Source organism: Ciconia boyciana, chromosome 4 (assembly GCF_034638445.1).
Source record: "Ciconia boyciana chromosome 4, ASM3463844v1, whole genome shotgun sequence".
Lineage (NCBI taxonomy): Eukaryota > Metazoa > Chordata > Aves > Ciconiiformes > Ciconiidae > Ciconia > Ciconia boyciana.
In genome coordinates this window covers 67,836,884-67,855,092 of record NC_132937.1, presented here as the reverse complement: position 1 = coordinate 67,855,092, position 18,209 = coordinate 67,836,884, and positions in this window count along the sequence as shown.

Sequence of the window (18,209 nt, the reverse complement as noted above, 5' to 3'; positions counted from 1 at the left end):
GGTGGCAAGGCAGCTTACGGCAGACCTGGGCTGAGTGCCCCATACCTTGAGCTCCGTCCAGATGCACAACAGAGCCAGGGCATGTCCTGGGAACTGCAGTCCTTAAAGCTTCCAGTGGAAATGCAACCTACCAGTGAGACCTTTGCATTCTCGTCTGCATTGGAGTAAAACTACAGTAACCTCCTAGTGACTCATATGTGTCTACCTCATTGTCACAGAACTAGGAAATCTGCCTAAAATTTCCCAGTGTTGGGAATTTTTTGATGAAAGGTACACCAACCCTGTATCAAATGAAGAGTAATCAAACCCAAGCAATGCTTTATGTAGCCTTTTTCTTAAACAGATGATAAACTGCCATCTCTGAAGTGATGCTGACAACTTCAGTCCAGCATGGCACCAATTTACCATTACATTTAGCATGAGTCCAAACCAAACTGAGCAAAAAGGGACTAACAGCAGCTCTCCTCAACCTGGTGGGGACATGTGATTTCATCAGATACACTCACTCTTGAGTTAATCCAAGCCCTGCTCTGTTATCACAAGTGTTCAGCCACCCTTCTTGACTGCATGTCTGGTTGCCTTCTTCCCATCAGCTCAGTAACCAGAATAATGAAATACCTTTGGTTTACAGTGTATGGGTAGGTATAGGACTCCCCTGTGGGGCTTTCTGTTAATTCCTGTTGTCTTCCTGGAAGCAACTTGGTTTATCATGGTCTGCTGTGACACAGCCTGCCAGGAGACGGCAGCAGACTTATGCTCCTAATTACCCTTCCAGCCCTAGGGAGAGCTGGCATTTTGGTTGTAAGAAGAATTTTATGAACCACAAAAGGAATTTGCCATCTGTAATACCAGTTAAGCACAACACTGCAAGCATTCTACTTTGTTAAGTTAGTGGGCAGTGTTAGGTATAATGTAAGAGCAAGCAATTATGAGTAGCTAGAAATGGAGACCTTATTGCAGAGCTCTGGCCCTGTATGTTAGATTTACTCATTTAGAAAGCGTATGTCAAATCATCACAAATATTTTCCATGCCCCTGTTCAGACCATCTGCATATAGTGTATGTATATAATAATTCTGTTTTCTGAAAACTTACTAATAAATTATATGTATAAAATATCAGTAAAATGATGATAGTTTTTAAAAAAGAATTTTTAAAGCACGTGCTTTTGTCTGTTTCTGGCATGGATTTTACCCATCTCTAACCTTTAATCTCTTTAATATCTCAGACTTTCCTACTAAAAATGCCCTACAAATCTCACACAATTCAGTCTTTCCCTACTTTTAAGTCCTTCTACTCCCCCCTATTCCAAAGCAATGTGACTTCTCAGATTTTCTTGCCTTTCTACATCACCCTCTTTTAATGGTACACTATTGCTAAATAGCAAACCTCAGTCTGCTTTCAAAATCTATTTCTGCTTTCCTGTTAAAGACAGTTTTGTTGACTGTAGAGACAAGCCAAGCCATAAACAAGCTTCCCCTGAAGCACTGTACTTATGTCTAATACTTTTATGGCTATTACACATATCCAACACAAGGCCACTCTGCTATCTATAACTTCGAATGAGAGAGACTTAGAGCATAGGACCCAGGCTTATTTCTGCGTGAGAAAACTCTCAAATATTTGCGGATTATCATAAACACAAACTGCTCCATATTATTTGCAAAACTGCCAGTGTGTCAAGCCTGCCCGGTTACCTGGCTCACCAACTTTGCATACCTTCAGTCAGATTATCCACTTTCTGCTGAAATCTCCCCCTTCTTCAGCCATCAGTGTAAAGTGCTTAGAAAATCATTTCAGTATAGGTTGTCTGATGTCCCACATGTCTCTTAATTGTTAGTTCTCTTCATACAAAGTATTTCAGTCAAACAAGTATTAGAAAAAGCTGTACTATTTTTAAACATTTGCAGATGGAGAAGGGAACGGCTGATTGTTTCTTTTTCCTTTAAAAGTGCCTTAATTAATTTCCATAGAGGCAGGACACAGAATTGTTTCTTTTTCCTTTAAAAGTGCCTTAATTAATTTCCATAGAGGCAGGACACAGAATCATGTTTTCATTCCAATTCATGACCTGAACAAGCAGTATTCTTGTAAGATTTTTTTTTCCAACATCTACTGTCTGACAATATTAATAACAATCAATGAAATCATTAAGTGATGACTTCTTTTGCAAATAGTTCTTAAAATTTCTGTGATGAAGAGGTAAATTTGCTCTGAACAGTTTGGTCTGTTTCTTTTCCCCAGTCTGTGTGAGACTGTGAGATGCACAAGTGATTGTGATGATTCTTGAAGCACTTTTAGTTCCAATAGAGAGGGTTATAGAATTGACATGGCATGGCCATATCATATTTTACTGACAGAATGGATGGGTACATTTTTTTGGGGGAAAAAAAAGGCTTTCCTATGAAAAAGGAAAATACAAAAAAATTAATCAAATTTTCTCTAGCTGTGTGCTCCCAGGATTTAGAAAATAGGAAAGGCAATCCATTCCCAGATTTTTTGTAGACCTGGGATTTTTCCCTAGAGACTTGTTGGAAGCCATTCTTTCAGCCAATCACTGACAGAAACCAAAAAAATTCTATATTTTTAAGATGGTATAGGATAAAACTCTGGTTTTGCAAAAAGAGAAAAATAAGATTCTAATGTATTCATAGTCTCAGAGTACAAATTGAGTTTTGTAATTAAATGAAAACAGTAAAGGAGCTGTGGGAGGAATTCTGGATGTGTGTGCAGAAAAAAGAGCAGAATCCAGAAAACACGCATATTTGTAGACAACAGGTTAATGAAGAAGTAACTCAATGAAGACAAGTTTGCTCCAAATCACAGAATCTAGCAATAACTTATAAAATAAACAAAACGACAACTCTTTGAAAACCTCTGAAAAACTTGCCCTCTTGAATTTTTTAGATTAAAAGGATTAATCAGAGTGATCTACTCAGTGATTCAGCAGAGAAATCTCATCTTTTTTTGCCTGCAGTTGCAAACTGATGTTGATTCTAATTAAGCAAGGTTCATAAAGCCAAAACTAAAGTAGTTTTCAGAGTTTCAGTATCTGCAATAGTTGGCCTTTAAACACCTTTCTAAAGTTTAACATCATTCTAAAGATGTTTCTAAAACATCTTTCACACATCCAATGTGACTTAGAAAAACCCAGCTATTGACCTCTATCAATATATCAGGAACTGATGACAGGAAGGGATACATGCAGGAAAACAAAATGAGTGCAAACCATGCAAATTTGTTATGAGTAAACAGACTGGAAATTAGATTTCTAAGAATTCAAGGAATAAGATTTTGGAGGAACTTTCCTAGAGGGATAAAAAGGGACGAGTTAATTTTAAGTGGAAGTTTACATGTTTATGGAAGAGAGCACATAAGAAGATTATTTGCAGTAAAAAGGGACTAGACTTAATATTCCAAGAGGATCTTTCTAGTTTTACATTCTTACACCACATTAGAGAAAACTGCAAGTTAATGGGGTGCATGATTTTTATTATGCCATTGCTTAAGCTCCACACATGAAAAAGTGTTAGGTATTTAACCCAAGAGGGTCTGAGTTTGTTTTCGAAAGGGATAGTACTCAGCACATTACACAGTTGGAACTACTGTCTAAAATGTTGAAAAGTATTGAAATGAAATGCCCATTTTCAAGAAATTACTAATTAGGAACATATATCCCACTCTTTTAGGTAAGTAAGTCGCTACTAGAAAATAGGATTTATTTTCTTAAATAATCTGGGTTGCTTTTTAAATCTATACTCATTTGTTCCTGTAAGTGTATGATCAGAGAAACATTCTTTTTCAAAAAATTATTTTATGAAAAGCTCAACAGAAAATGATAGATCTCTTCTTGAAGTATTTCTAGGATTTACTTTCTGGGTTTTATGATTCAGCATATGACTTGATGTGAGGTACCAGCTTCTTTTTATACATCTAAGAAATTGGATAGTTCTGAAATCTCATCGTTATCTATCTTGCCACAGTACAAGTTGGTACCTACGAATGAGAAGCACTATAGATCTGTAAAATATTAAGCAATTTTACTATTTCTATGTTTATTCAATTCATCAAAACAACATATCAAAGTTTGTTACTGCTTTAATGTTGCCAGTTACTATCTGTTATTTTTTAGGGGTTTTTTTAATTGTCAGTTTAAGCAAATTATTGGTTTTGCTGACAATACTTCATAAGTTGCGGCTCAGCAGACATTTACCACATTTATATGCTTAAATAGCACAGCTTGTGATTCTTAACTGAATGTATGGTTAGGCAAGGTATGCTTTCTAAAAAGGAAGCTGTGGAAAAACACAAGCAATTAAGCCAGGTTGCAACCTTGCATAAACCCTTAATTGAGAATAGCCACAATGAGGGAGCAAATAAATAGTGTATCAATATTGAGCTCTTTTTTTCCTGTGAAAAGATCTATTTCTGCTTGTGAGTTTCACTGTGTTCCTTCCCTCCCCAGTACATCTGAAGGCAAGCAGTGGAGGCCCCAAGGAACACTTTCTCCTGGTTTCATGGCGTAGTTCTATCTCCTACGAACAACAGCTGGCAATTAATCACAAAAATCCTGGTCGTATCCAGACACATTTATATTCCAGGTGTCCTTCTGCAAATTTAGGCTGTGAATGAGATTATGTCTGCCTTTTTTATGTTGCTTGCTCTGTTGGCTTTACAGCACAGTACCCCCAAGTGGCCTGTTTAAGTCAGAATTCAAACACAATAGTTCACTGATGGTTTTTTAATGAACAAAGCTGAAACTGAACTAAGATTACAAAAATAGGGAGAGTAGCAGGGAGCACTTCAAAGAATCCTGTGTAAACAAAACTGCAGCTCAGCGACCACGTCAGAGGAAATTAATGTTTTACTTAAAATCATGCAGAAGACAATCACCCAAATTTTTACTTTGCAATGCCTTTCAGTGGCCTGTGGGTCCTGGCTTGTGGTTTTGCTCAAAGTGTCTGTAAAGTGGTAACGTTAATCTTTGGAAGTCATTTTTTCCTCCCTTCATGGAGGTTTTCCATGATCATGAGCCAAGAAGGACTGGGTAGAGCTCAAACTTGTTATCACATGGCATATAAAACAGAAGGGCAAAGAGTAGACTGATGGCATTGACACTGAGAGGATGGCAGGAAGGAGGGGCAAGGGGAGAGGGAGCTTCACTAGGACTTTTCTTTTAACTGGCAGTTCCTCCTGAAGTTTATTCATGAACTAAAATGTAGTACATTTTGTACTGGCAACTTCAGGTAGTCAGTCAGCCTGTTGAAGTAAAAATTCTTGGACAGATGTCATCGAGTGTGTTGATTGAAACCATGTTGTTTTAAAGAGATGCAGGGCCATATTCTGCAGGGAGCTGAGTGCTTAATAGCTCCACTGAATTTACTAGGAGGTAAAGTCATACTGGTATCAGTCAGGGAGCGTGCAGTACCTTCTTCAACGTGTAGCCAAAGTCAGAGGTACTGGCTCCATAATTGGCTGGGGACTGCCGAGGATGCTGAAAACACTTCTTGCTATAACCTTTACTCACAGCCTAGTGAGAGTTAGTCTGGAGCTGAATGCTGAGGCAGAGGGCGAGGGAACATTTGTTATGAGGTCTGCCTGGCTTACGTACGATGATAAGGACATCTGCATCCGATTTGTTCCTACCATTGGCATAATCACTACATAAAAGCTACTAGATACTGCAGTCATTCTGTCTTTTGCTGCAGTATGGTAGGATATCATGCCCTGAACTGAGGTTTCTGGGATATAACCCTCTCTGAACAGTGTCAGTCAATTCAGCTGACAGAAGGGCAAGATGATAATGTGATAGCAAACAAAGAGTTTCATGTAACATGATACCTTTAGGATTTTTCCTCTTGGTTTAAAATACACAATATAACTACTGTGTGTGATTAGGATTTAGTGTCAAAGGCAAATTTTATATCATTGAACACAAGGGTTGAATAACACTGCCTATTAAAATAACCAAGTTAAAATAAACCACATATTGTCAGAGTCCACATGGTGGTTTACGCAAGAACTGATATGCTGGGTTAATATTGCTGTTTCAAAGCTGATGCCAAAAATGGCTGGATGAAATTATAGAAGCAGCAGTTAGAAGTTACCAGCAATTTACGTTTTAGATTCTGTTTCTTTTTCACCAAATAATTATTTCATTAAATAAAAAGAAAAGAAATTGTGAGCTGAAAATAAAATGGAAGACCTAGGATTTGATACACTATTATACACAACTCTGAGTGCTCAGGAGTCTTCCATTAAGGACCACATTCAAGAAACTCTGTCCAGCTTCCCCATCGTGGCAGCCCACCCACAGCCAAGGCAGCATGGCTTGCACGGGCTCCTGCCAGCAGAACTAGTGAATATGCATCTTCATTTTTAGAAAGGTACACTAGTCTCATTACTCTCTGACAATGATCATAATAATGATAACAAAATGTCATATGGCAGATTAAAGAGCAAAATATTGAAAACTGTATGGGGAAGCTATAATCTACCCTCTCCATTTCTTTTATTACTAATGGCGTTATCAGTTAGATGCTGCCAACACACACAGGAAAATAAGTTCTCTGCCCCAAAGGACTTACAGTCCAAGGACCTGATCCTGCATACTGCTGTATATGACTGTACACAGGCATATATGTGCTAGCATATATTTTCTGTTTGCCTGTTGACTAAGATGCTTAAAATTGCAGTTTATTCAAGAAAAGCTCCCACCTATATCAAAGGTAATTCTGATAGAATAATTGAGGTGTGCATTTTTTGAGTGCTAGCTAGTACTCGTATCTATTTTAAAAATCCATATAAACTGACTGGCAAGTATATTGATGTATATCAGATTGTAGGTTTGTACATCTGTCTAATAAAACAAGCATTTCCAAGTAGTCTTACAAGTACTTATTTCAACTATTTAGATAATGTAGTTTGTCTTAGTTCTAAGTCACTTGGTTTTGCTGGTTTGTTAACTTCCTGAATTTAGATTTCATTATATGATGTGTAGAGTTTTCTAGTGTTACCTCCCTGCCACTGGATACTTTTCCTTCTGGAGTCCTATCAAAAAAAGGGATTAACCTTATAGCCACTCAGTTGTTGGCTATTCATCTTCACCTCGTTATTCCAAACTGTGGGGATTACACAATTTTGATTATGTTATTTGTTTGGCATTTTTTTCTTATTGCTGTATGGGCTAACCAGGCCTGCATAAAAGATATTTATTCATCAGAACTGAAAAAGTATAGCATTTCAGCATTTTTAAATCATTCCCATTCCTGTCATTTTTGTACAATTTCAGACAAGTCCAGCGTAGTTCTGTAAGTGGAATTTGGCTTAAATAATGTTATTCCTTCCTCAATACTCTGTTACACAGGTATGTATGAGACTGGCAGAATATTTTCTTGCATTTTGTAAAGAAAATCTAAAACTAAATGTTAGCTGGTACAGCAGTCAAACCTTACATTTCTGAATAAGGGTTTTGAGGTTGAAGATTCAGAGTTTCTGCAAACCATAAAAACTTGCTTATCACAATTTGAGACTGAATGCTGTGTATTCTGTCCTTTAAACAAAAACTCATTAAGAGAAGAGTAGTTGTGTAGAAGCAATATTTTCTCACTTTGTAGTTTTTGTTCATGGACAATCAGACACGGTTGTGTTCTTTAAGGAAAGCTTAATAAGCATTTCATATGAGGTAGGAGTGTAAAAGCAGAGAAAAGTAGCTCTGTCATACAAGAAACTTGAGTATTCCATAATGATTTTCTTTCAAGATGTCCTGCTTAAACAACATAGTCCTAAAATACATAACTGTCTTCATTCTTCTTGGTTTTCATACTTAGATGAAAGAAAGCCCTGCGAATAATCTTGGTCTTTCAATAAACTTTTTTATCTTTTTTTTTCTGTAAGTTTTCCACCTATGGAACATTGCCTGCATTTGTTCTTATAATGACCTTTCTTTTGCTGAAATCCTCAGTCACGCATTAATCACTCCTTATCTGGACTATTGCTATTCCCTCTTTATAGTTTTTATAAATCCTTATTATCTCAACTTCAGGGGGACTGAATTATCATAGCTAGACAGTTCTGTCTATCCAGTAAATATCACTATATCAGATTCATCTTCCAGACCATTCCCTAGCTTTCTACTTAGAGTGACCTTCTAATCAACCTCAAAATGCTGTCTTTCAAAATGTTTCATAAATTATTCTAATTCACTGTATTAACTTGTCGTCCAACTCCACCTAACTTTGTTCTTCCATCTTCATGTCTTCTCTGTCTCTGCTCCATAATTTGAGCTGATTACTAAGGTCTCATTCGAGCCAAATGAGATTCCCCATCTTTGCAGTATCTCTGTGACCGAGTAATTTTAAATCTCACATTACATTTTTTAGCATAGGTTGCTTGATTTTGTGCAAATCCTTGTATGATATTGCTTTATACAGAATTGTATTTCAGAATTTGCCGATATGAGACTGCAGAATAAAATAAGAAGATAATCCTGTGTAATTCAGTAGTTTCTTTAATTTCATACCGCATGACTTAAGCTGACATATGTGATTTCAGTATAGATTTTGTTTACATGAGTCTCCCCAAAATGATCCATAATACTTGTTCTTTTTAATCTCCAAAATTGAAAAGGGAGCGTACATTAAAAATACATATATAAAAATATAAAGTCTATAGCTGCACGATGAATTTGAAGGTTTTCAATTTTATAAACCAAAGCATTTTAAATGTATTTCCTGCATTTATTTTCTGAGCCTTAGGCACAAAACTAAAAGATGATTTGAGCAAACAATATTTTTTTAAATTTTTGCAAGAATGTTTAAAAATCTTTAAGATATGAAACAAATTTGATGAAAATTCTCTGGTATGAAGCATGATATATGTTGTGAGAAATGCTTTAATGAAGGAGAAGCAAATTCAAAGAAATAAATTAAATAATAATTCTTAATCCCAATGCTAAAATCTGCATTAGCTTTTTCTAATACAGAGGGTTTTGTGACTAATTCCCCTCCAAGATGAGCAAATGACCACTTCTGTGTTCATAAAAGCAACAAAACTTTGTAAGGCTATGAGAATGTGACATTTTAGTACAGCGCAAAAGAACAGACTTAGAACTGTCAAAAACACCTCATACTGATGGCAAGCCTTACATTTATCCCAGTACCCACTTTTAGGCGATCTTACACTGGGAAGCTCCCTTTCTAATAAATGGAAAGAGATATCTCTGCTTTGAATCATCCTTTGAAGGATTTCATTTCATTCTTTCTACTGGCCACATTTTGAATGCTATATAAAAAAATACAAAAATTCAAGTATAGTTATTTTGTTTGATGAATTCTCATCTGTGTCACAATGAGGCTAATTTAAAACGTGTGAGCTCTGCTTTCTTTCATTTTGTAAAATGTTGACTTGCAAACTGAAGTAGGAAGTAATTGCACTACTGCAGGCACTTCCCACAGTTTTACTGCCCTGGTTATACATAGTTTTACAGGAGAATCCTTCCTTTTACCAGAATAATTGAAGGGATTCTTTTTTTTTAAACTTGGGTTATGAATTACTGTATGATTTAACTTGAAGAGCTGCTCTGTAAGGTCTAATTTAAAGTAATAAGGATGCTACAATCCAGGAAACGGTACTTATGAAACACCCTGACTTTTCAATGAGGTACAAAACATCACGTGGTATATGAAAGTTGCCAGTAGAAAAGTAATAAACAGAAACAGAAAACAGGGACAAGGTCAAGTCTGGAATATTTCAGAGTCTTAGCAAATGACAGATGAGTGTGATAAAGGCATGAAGGAATAGATTCCTGGAAACTTGTTTTATAATTAGAATATGAGTCCTGAGTATCTGGTGGACACTCTTCAACTACAGCTAGGTTGACAGCTTAAATAACTTTGTGTATTCTTTTCATAAAATGGGAAGGTCACCACAATGTTCTCATGTTCAAATCGCAACATGGCATACTGAGAGTAGTTGGCTGTTCACCATTTCTTTTGTAATTCATACTCTCCTGACTAGAAGGCAGAAAATTGGACACGAAGTATCTCAACAAAAGGAAAAAATTATTAAAAATCAGAATTATGTAATTTCTCCAGAGGTTGCACTGTATACACTTAAATTACAAGCCAGTGCAGAGGCTTGGGTGATCACATTTTGCACCATTTAAGCACATCTTCTGTCAGATTTAGAAAGGATTTAAATAAGGTTCTATGAATGCAGGTTAATTTAATCTGTAATTACCAGTTCATAATTTTAGAACTACCAACATGGAAACATGCCAGTGTTTTCCATAAAACAATCTGATTTAGAAACTTATTATTTTTTCCCTCTCTTTCAGTACAAAACTACCACGATTTCTAGATAAAGCCATGTGATGTGAAGAAACATACCCAAACATGGAAACAAAGAGAATTTTTTAATAATGAAGATAGAGAAAAAAAGATAAATTGGAAAACTAATTAATAGAAAGGATAAGATTTTCTGATATACCTAAAAAACAGCTTGAAAGAGACTTGTGAATGTGATGACAGTACAACTCAGGGAAAGGCTCAGGAACCATTAGCTTAATGAAGTTTATTAACTATTGCTTAGTTGCTGAGCTATGTCTGTAAGCTTTCCACCTACCATGAAATAATCAATTTTATGAGCACTCCTTCAGTGCAGAGTTAAACACATTGGTTTCCTTGGACTGTTTCAGCTTGGACCCCCCAAGGAAGCCAATCTTAGAGGCAGCAACAGTGAGGACCTCCAGGGACAACTACATGAGGTATTACTAAATGGTATGCTACAACAGACATGAGCAAGCTCTTCCCAGAGCCTAAGCCAACAAGAGCCATTTAACTGCCATTAGAATATCACAGAGCCCAAGCTAGTAAACCCTGCTGTGAAGCACTGTATATTATTTTAGGAATTATGCCATGCTAATGTGGCATGGCTTGTATTAGTTGAGAGTGCAAAAGAACAAGATTATTTGGTAGCTAAAACACGTGTAAACGCAGTCATAATTACGGCAAAGAGTTTAGGTTGCTCAGGCAGCTTAGTTGTGTATCTCTAAAATAAATATTATCTGCAAGTATAGCCAGAGCCCCATCTAAGAACAAGATAGGTTACTGCCTCATTTCCATACAGAAGTCACGATATCTGCTACCTAAGTGATTTAGAATTAACCTAAGTAAATCCTAAGTTTTTTAATGGTAGGCTACAAAATTCCATTGGTTTTTAACTATTGTTAGACATGATGTTGGAAATTTGAGGGAAATGAGACTGCAGAAAAGTTTACCTGATATTTCTCTCTCTTTTGAAATAATTGAGATCCCCCCAAAATTACTATAAATGCTACTTTCTAAAATTATGTTTTAAATTGATTCACAAATAATGGATATATATCTTAGAAAATATATTCTATACTCAGAGACATTGCTATGAGTTTTTAAAAACTCTTCAGAGGATAATATTACTTGCTGTGGAGGCTTCCCATATGTAGATGCAAGGCCACTGGACCTGAGATACTGGCAGATGCAGATCTGCAAAACCAGATTGCTGAGGAGTACCTCATTCTGTACTTACAAATAAATGGGTACCAGTACAGACAAAGATTTTCAGACAGTGGCTTTATTTTTTAAACTGCTTGGTACTAAAACATTTACTGTGTTTAGTAGTTCTCCGGTGCAACAGCAAGATGTAGGTAGGTATTTACATTATGTGCTAACACTGCCTTCTATAGGAAAGGAAGAAGATGTGTGCAAAAATACAAAAGACAAGTAAAATTATGTGAGAATCTGATTCGTCACCTGCAATTCAGTTACAGACTGTCATTTTGGTCTGGCCTGGGCCTTTGTAAGGCCGAGATAGATTAGTCAAAAACAGGAACAGAGAGAGATTTCTACAATATCCATAAATAATATTTTGCAAAATATTTAGGATAAACTGTCATAGTTTCCTGCATATGCCATAAATGAAGGGAAAATCAAACAAAATAATCTGGTTTTGCAGTCTGAGTAAAAACTGACAAGCCCCAAAGCTAAGCAGACAGAAATTCGTACATTGACTGGGGGTAGGTGGGAGCCATACCCAAAGCAAATCTACAGTCCACACCTACAGTAAATCTACAGTCCCAAGGGCTTCCCCAAAAGCCCATAAATCTCATTTTCCAAAGGTAAGTTTGCTAGAAAACAGACATTATTTTGCACTCCATTTTTCAAGATGTGGTATATCTAACATAGCACCAATGTATAATGCCCAGACCAATGAGAGTGACTTCAGGTACTGAATTTTGGGGTTAGGTGTAAAATCACTCATCCCAATCCAACAGGAAAACTATCTCAGAGTAGCAAAGTGCCTTTAGAAAAATCATGTGGAGTCATTCATACTTTGTGCTATCAAATTATATTTTGGCATCAACCAAATACAGCTGTCATATTTAATAGAAAACTGGATGTGGTGAGCCTGTAATATTTAAAACGGATGCCAGAGGAAATGAGGAATTGCAGAAGTACAAAGAAACAAAAAAGGCCGAACAGAATAATCAATATAGTATAGTATCTGAAGGTCTTTCCCATACAGAAAAAGATACTGTATATCTTACAGGGGAAGTCAACAGTAATAGCTTGTAGTGGAGTCCCCAAAATTTGGCAGACAGAAACTGAGGAGAGGTGGGTCCTATGATCCCAGCAACCTGCAGAAACAAAGAGAAGCGGCAATGGGAACCTGCCAATTTATACAAGAACATCTTAAATAACAGTGATAGCAGGTTAGGAGTAATGCCTCTACCAAAGCAAAGAGATCCCTTAAAGATCTGTAGCAAAAGGTGTGTCTGTGCCTGAGGGGAAATCCACAGGTCCAAGCCACCGAGACACATCACAGACACATCAAAAGTATCTGATATGCTTTATGCGCTACTCTGCATTCAAACACCTTTCCTTAACTACACATAATATGCCATATTATTTGTGTTTAGCAGAGTCTGAAAGTCCATGACATTAGCACGATATTACCAACAGAGCTGTGTCCATAATAGTCTTCATAAACAGTTGGTAAATGCTGCTGCTCAGAGTAGCTTTCCTGCAACTATCAGCAATGTTGTGCCTCATAAAAATCTAACTTAAAAAATTCAATTGTGCTTCTACTGGGTTTTGGTATTCCTCTGTCTTGGACTGTCCGGACTGAATTGGTTTGTTCTGCTTCTGCACTCATCTTCCCTGACAGCTGGGGAACCACAATATGTGCTCATGTTTTTTCCTCGTGAGATGCGGCTATTCCCAGAATGAGAGCTTCTTTATTAAGAAATTTTGTCTTGCTTCCCAGTTACCAGTTGTCTTCTCAGTTGTTCCCACTCTGCATGGCTCTTTTATGAAATGCAACCAGCTTATAAATACTGCAGTAATGACGTTTCACTTGTTGCATTCATGATAAGCATTGATGCTGCATGTTCCCCTTGATGATAGTGTGGAAACTTTTCCTAAAAAAAAACCCCAAAACCTTCACAAAATCCTTAGAGGACAAATAGATCACTATTAAAGACCAAGTAAACTTTTGCAGGCATAACATAGCAAATTAATGTGTTTTTATGTAAGGTTTTTATTATATCTATAAACACAAAGATTTTTGGAATATACTGACCACACTGTCACTTTTTTAGATTATGTTTAAGTTTGTGAAACAGGTTTACTTCATTTCCTCAGGAGTAACTGAATAGTTGAGAACATGAGCATTAACTTTTGAGTGTTTTTGCTTTTCATATGTCACTTGACCTTGTTGCTCCTCTGCAGCTGGGTGAACATCAATCCTGCAATTTGGGGAAAAAAAATTTGAAGACCTACCAAGGGACTGAATTTCTTAGGAAAATAAAATTCAGGGCTTTTAAAAAGAGGGAACAGATAATCATGATTCAATTGTTTTTTGTTCAGGATTGTGCAGGCTTTACCTAAAGCATCATATGTAAAAATAAAATACAGCTACTGTCACATTTAATTAAATTTGAAGATAATTTCTCTAGCCAGACTTGCACAAAAAGGAAACATATGTATATATTGTCCAGCTCAAAAACAATATGGCCACTTCTTCGTCTGGTTAATTTAATTGCTTTCCTGCCAGGGATTGTGGGAAGTCTCTCTCTTTCCTGAATGAGTGTCCCACGCCATTCAAAATACACCAAATGTTTTGAATTTACTGATCTGTAAATGTCTGTCCGACCCACAGCTATTGACACTAAAGAGTTACATGTGCTGTCTCCTTCATGGCAGGCTCATGCTGCAGTCTGTTTAAAGTTTGTGTTCCGTGAGCGTCCGCTGAGGGCTGTTTGTAATAGCCTCCTCATGCATGTTCATGCTGTTAGACACCAGGCTATCCCTCACACCGAGCTGAAGTAAAGAACCATAAGTGCGGCTAGCGCTAATTTGTTTTTAAATCTATACATCTCACAGAAAGTCCCAGATCTGGTTTTGTACCTAAAGCATGAAGAGGGTAAGAGTTCTTCTTAAGAGCTGAGATTGGGTATAACATGGGTCAGGATTTTTAGACATCTCTGAAAAGCTGACAAAGGAGCAGCTAATTGGAGCATGATGCAGCACTGTGAAGCAGGCTGATGCACAGAAAGACAACAGAAGATGATGAGAAAGGCACAAAGACGGAGGAGGGCATGTGAAGGACCATGTGCCAGGTTCGTCACATACCCCAGCACAGGGGTGGGGCTCAGCATTCTCCACTTCATTCTTGTGGCACTCTAGAACAGATAGCTGGTAGGTAAGTAAGGCTTGCCATTCTTCTGGGAAGGTCCCTGAAGTCACCTTTCACAAGGATTTCTAGTAGCTTGAACTTGGCTTGGGTTCATCCTGTTGCAAGGGAAATGGGACTGCAAGGTGGCTGGGCTAGGAGCTTCGGGATCTTCAGGGGCACTCCGGGACCTGAAGACCCAAATGCAATGTAAATGTAAACAGCTTCAATCTGATGCTTCTGAAAGAGAGATGTCCATGGAGGAATGCACCTCCTGCAGATAAGGTGAAGCTTAATCAGTCAATATTTGTACTATTGAAAATGTACAAAGCAATAAAATCATCATGAAGATAACATACAGGACAAGTAAACTAAAAGATTCTTGTTACCTTCACTGGACTTGGTCCCATAAATAAACCCATTTGCTGTTGTTGCAAGCTAGCCCTTTCTGAACTTTAGGCTGACAGATACCTACTTGCTTGAAAGTCTTGAGGCTTATTACAGAGCTGTGTACTCTTCACATTTCCCCAGCATGCTCTGTGCTGTGTTGCAACTCTAAACAATTAGTTTACAATTTCTTTACCCCAAGCATATGCCAAATCCCATTCTTATTTATGACATGGCGTGATTCAGCACAATGAAATCAGCTGATAGACCAGGACTCATCGTATGAGTTTTCTAAGAGAAGCCTAAGCAAAAAGTGAAGATTTATTAAGAAGGAAATCGTTTGTGGTTTAGCATGGCGTCTAGCATTGCAAGTGATAATTCTATTTCATTTCGAGTAAAGCAGAAATAAGATGTTTAGCATATAGTAAATGCTCAAATGGACGTATTATGCTATGCTGGTGTTTATTTTGTTCATGTCAGAAAAATTAGATTAGCTTGTCTGGTAAATCATACTTAACAATAAAGCTACAGAATGACTGTCATTAATCATTTCCATGTTATACACACATCTTGTAAAAAGTTTATATATGCTTGAAATTAACCTTGCATGTCTTGTTTTGGTTTCATAGCAGCATGTTTTACGTGTTTTTTTCATTTCCAAATGGAGAAAAAAACAAGAGGTTGTTTTGCAGCAGGGCTGCTCTTTCTTTTTTTTTTTTTTTAACATCTCTTCATACTCTTATGGTCTGCTTGGCTGCTAAGAATGACAAATCCCTGTTTTTTGGCAAGTACGAAAAAGAGCACAACCCTGTTGAACAACTTCATACAAATGTCTGTACATATAAGGATCTTTTCAGTATACATATCAAGTGGTTTTGCGGTTCATGCTATCTCTTCACCACAGCCTCACTTTTCCAGTGCAATACATACAAGAGTTTTCCTTCCTATTCTGACCCCCTTACAGCTGCCTATGAATAATAAGGACAAGGGAGCTGAGGAAGATATAGGGGTGAGGACAGGACCAGGGACAGGACATGAACTGGGAGGGGAAAATGGCTGCGAGGGAATGATTTCTTGGTTAAAAGAAACTGTGGGAGATAAACCAGTCCTGTAGGGCAATAATGTGGAGGAGGGGAAAGGCTGCTGTAATGGCGAGAGCCAGAAGGAAGTTGGAAGAACTCAGGAGCTGACAAGAGAGTACTGACATCTGTCTAGGCAGTGCTTAAAAGGTTAAAATGTCAATAGTTGGCTGCATCTTAACCATTCTGGGAGATGCTTGTGTTTTGCTGAGACTGTGGTCAGAAGAACCCAAAGATGAAGAAAAAAAGATGAAGATGTTACATCAGGGACAGTACTTGTGGTGGCATCTTCAAAGATCAGTAACTATTTCACCGAAGTAACTATGCAGCAAATGATCCCACCTACGAAGTGTGACTTTGCTACAACTGGAGAATGAATTCAGGAGGTAAAGTCTGCAACAGGGAGGCAGCCCTACTTCTAGAGTTACATCCCAGTGCAGTCTGAAAGGCAGAATGGCTAGTGACCTTCCTTAGTTTTAGGGCAGAAAAATGCACTTCTGTCTATATCTTGGTACAATAAAAATGGAAGGCGAGTCAGTGGAAGAACCATAACTAACTGCTACTATTAGAGTTGCAAGCTTTGAACAATTAAGATCCAAAGTAAACATTCAAATCATTAAGGCTTTAGGATGGGCTTAACTGTCCTCAGCGTGTTTCTGTGTCAGTAGGAAACAGAGTATTGCCCCGTGCACCAATATGTATTTAAGAGGAAGATGGTGTATGGGGTGAAGCAGTGCTTGTGAGAGTGTGTTCTGCAGTGCGCAGGTGCTGAAGCTGGCTTAGCAAATATTGAAAGTAATGGCTGTGTCCTGCACAGCCATGCTTACTGTGAGCTCAGCCTCCTCTGCAGTGTGCTCCCTGGGGTGACAACTCTGAAAAAAGGGGTGCCATCAATGCAGTTCTGGCTCGGGTGAAAAAGGCAGATGTTGGGCTGCTCAGCCTTGTAGACAGCAGCTGTGTTTTGGGTTATGACTATTTGCTGAACAGGGTAGAGGAAGTCGGCAGCCTTGCAATGTGTGAAGGAACAGTTTGTCTAACATGTAGCTTGTTTTTCATGGACGTGATGTAGTGGGAGCATTTTCCTTATTCCCAATGGAAGTGAAGGAGCCGTCAGCAGACTAGCAGCTGCAGAGCTTAATTACTATTAGACTCAATCTCAAATGAGGTCATAATAATAAATATCATAAACATTGTAAAGTACATTTGATGGTCTCCTTCAACATCTGTAGTTTGCTTAGTATTTGTGGCAGCCATCACTTCATGGAACAAAAAAAGATAAATATTTTTGCTAATAAAAACGGGTCTAGATTTTCTCTGTTTCTATCTTTCCCCTTCTCTATTCATACATTAACTCTCTTAATCTTTTTTGAAGTAATCTGCTATTCAGATCCTTTTTGCTAAGGCCCAGTTTCCTGCTAAGAAATTCTTATAGAGGGAGAGTGAGTAAGAGACCACGATACAAGGCAGACACTGTTTTGCAGTAGAATTTCTTAGATTCTGGCATAAATATTTCTCTGCAGTAAATGTATGTTTTCCATCAGACTTTGCTCTACCATGTGGCCTAATCTTCTTGATATTTTGCCCAACATATTATGAGCTCAAGCTACTATTTCTTTCCTTTGTACAAGCCAGTAATATAAATGCTAGAGCAAATGGTATAAACCCCAATGGAAAACACATATCTATTTCATTGGGGTTATTAGTTGCCAATGGGAATAAACAGATTTTTGTCTTTGAAGAGCTCATTAGCTTCTAAGAAAAAAAAAGCAATACAAAAAACCTTTCTAACCTTGTAAATCTCTTGGGACCCAAAAACAAAATTTCATTTAGTATTTTTGGGAGCGTCTGCTGACCTTGGCTTCAACAAACCTTGTGAGCTGTACTTTAGCCCACACAGCTTTAGATGCTCACAGTTAACTTAGAAGATATCTATTACTGGTTGTGTCCAAACTGAAAAAGGGTGTTGGTTTAGAAAACAACTGCCTGAGCTTCCATGATGAACACCTCTATTAGACCATCCCTATTGCTAGCTTTT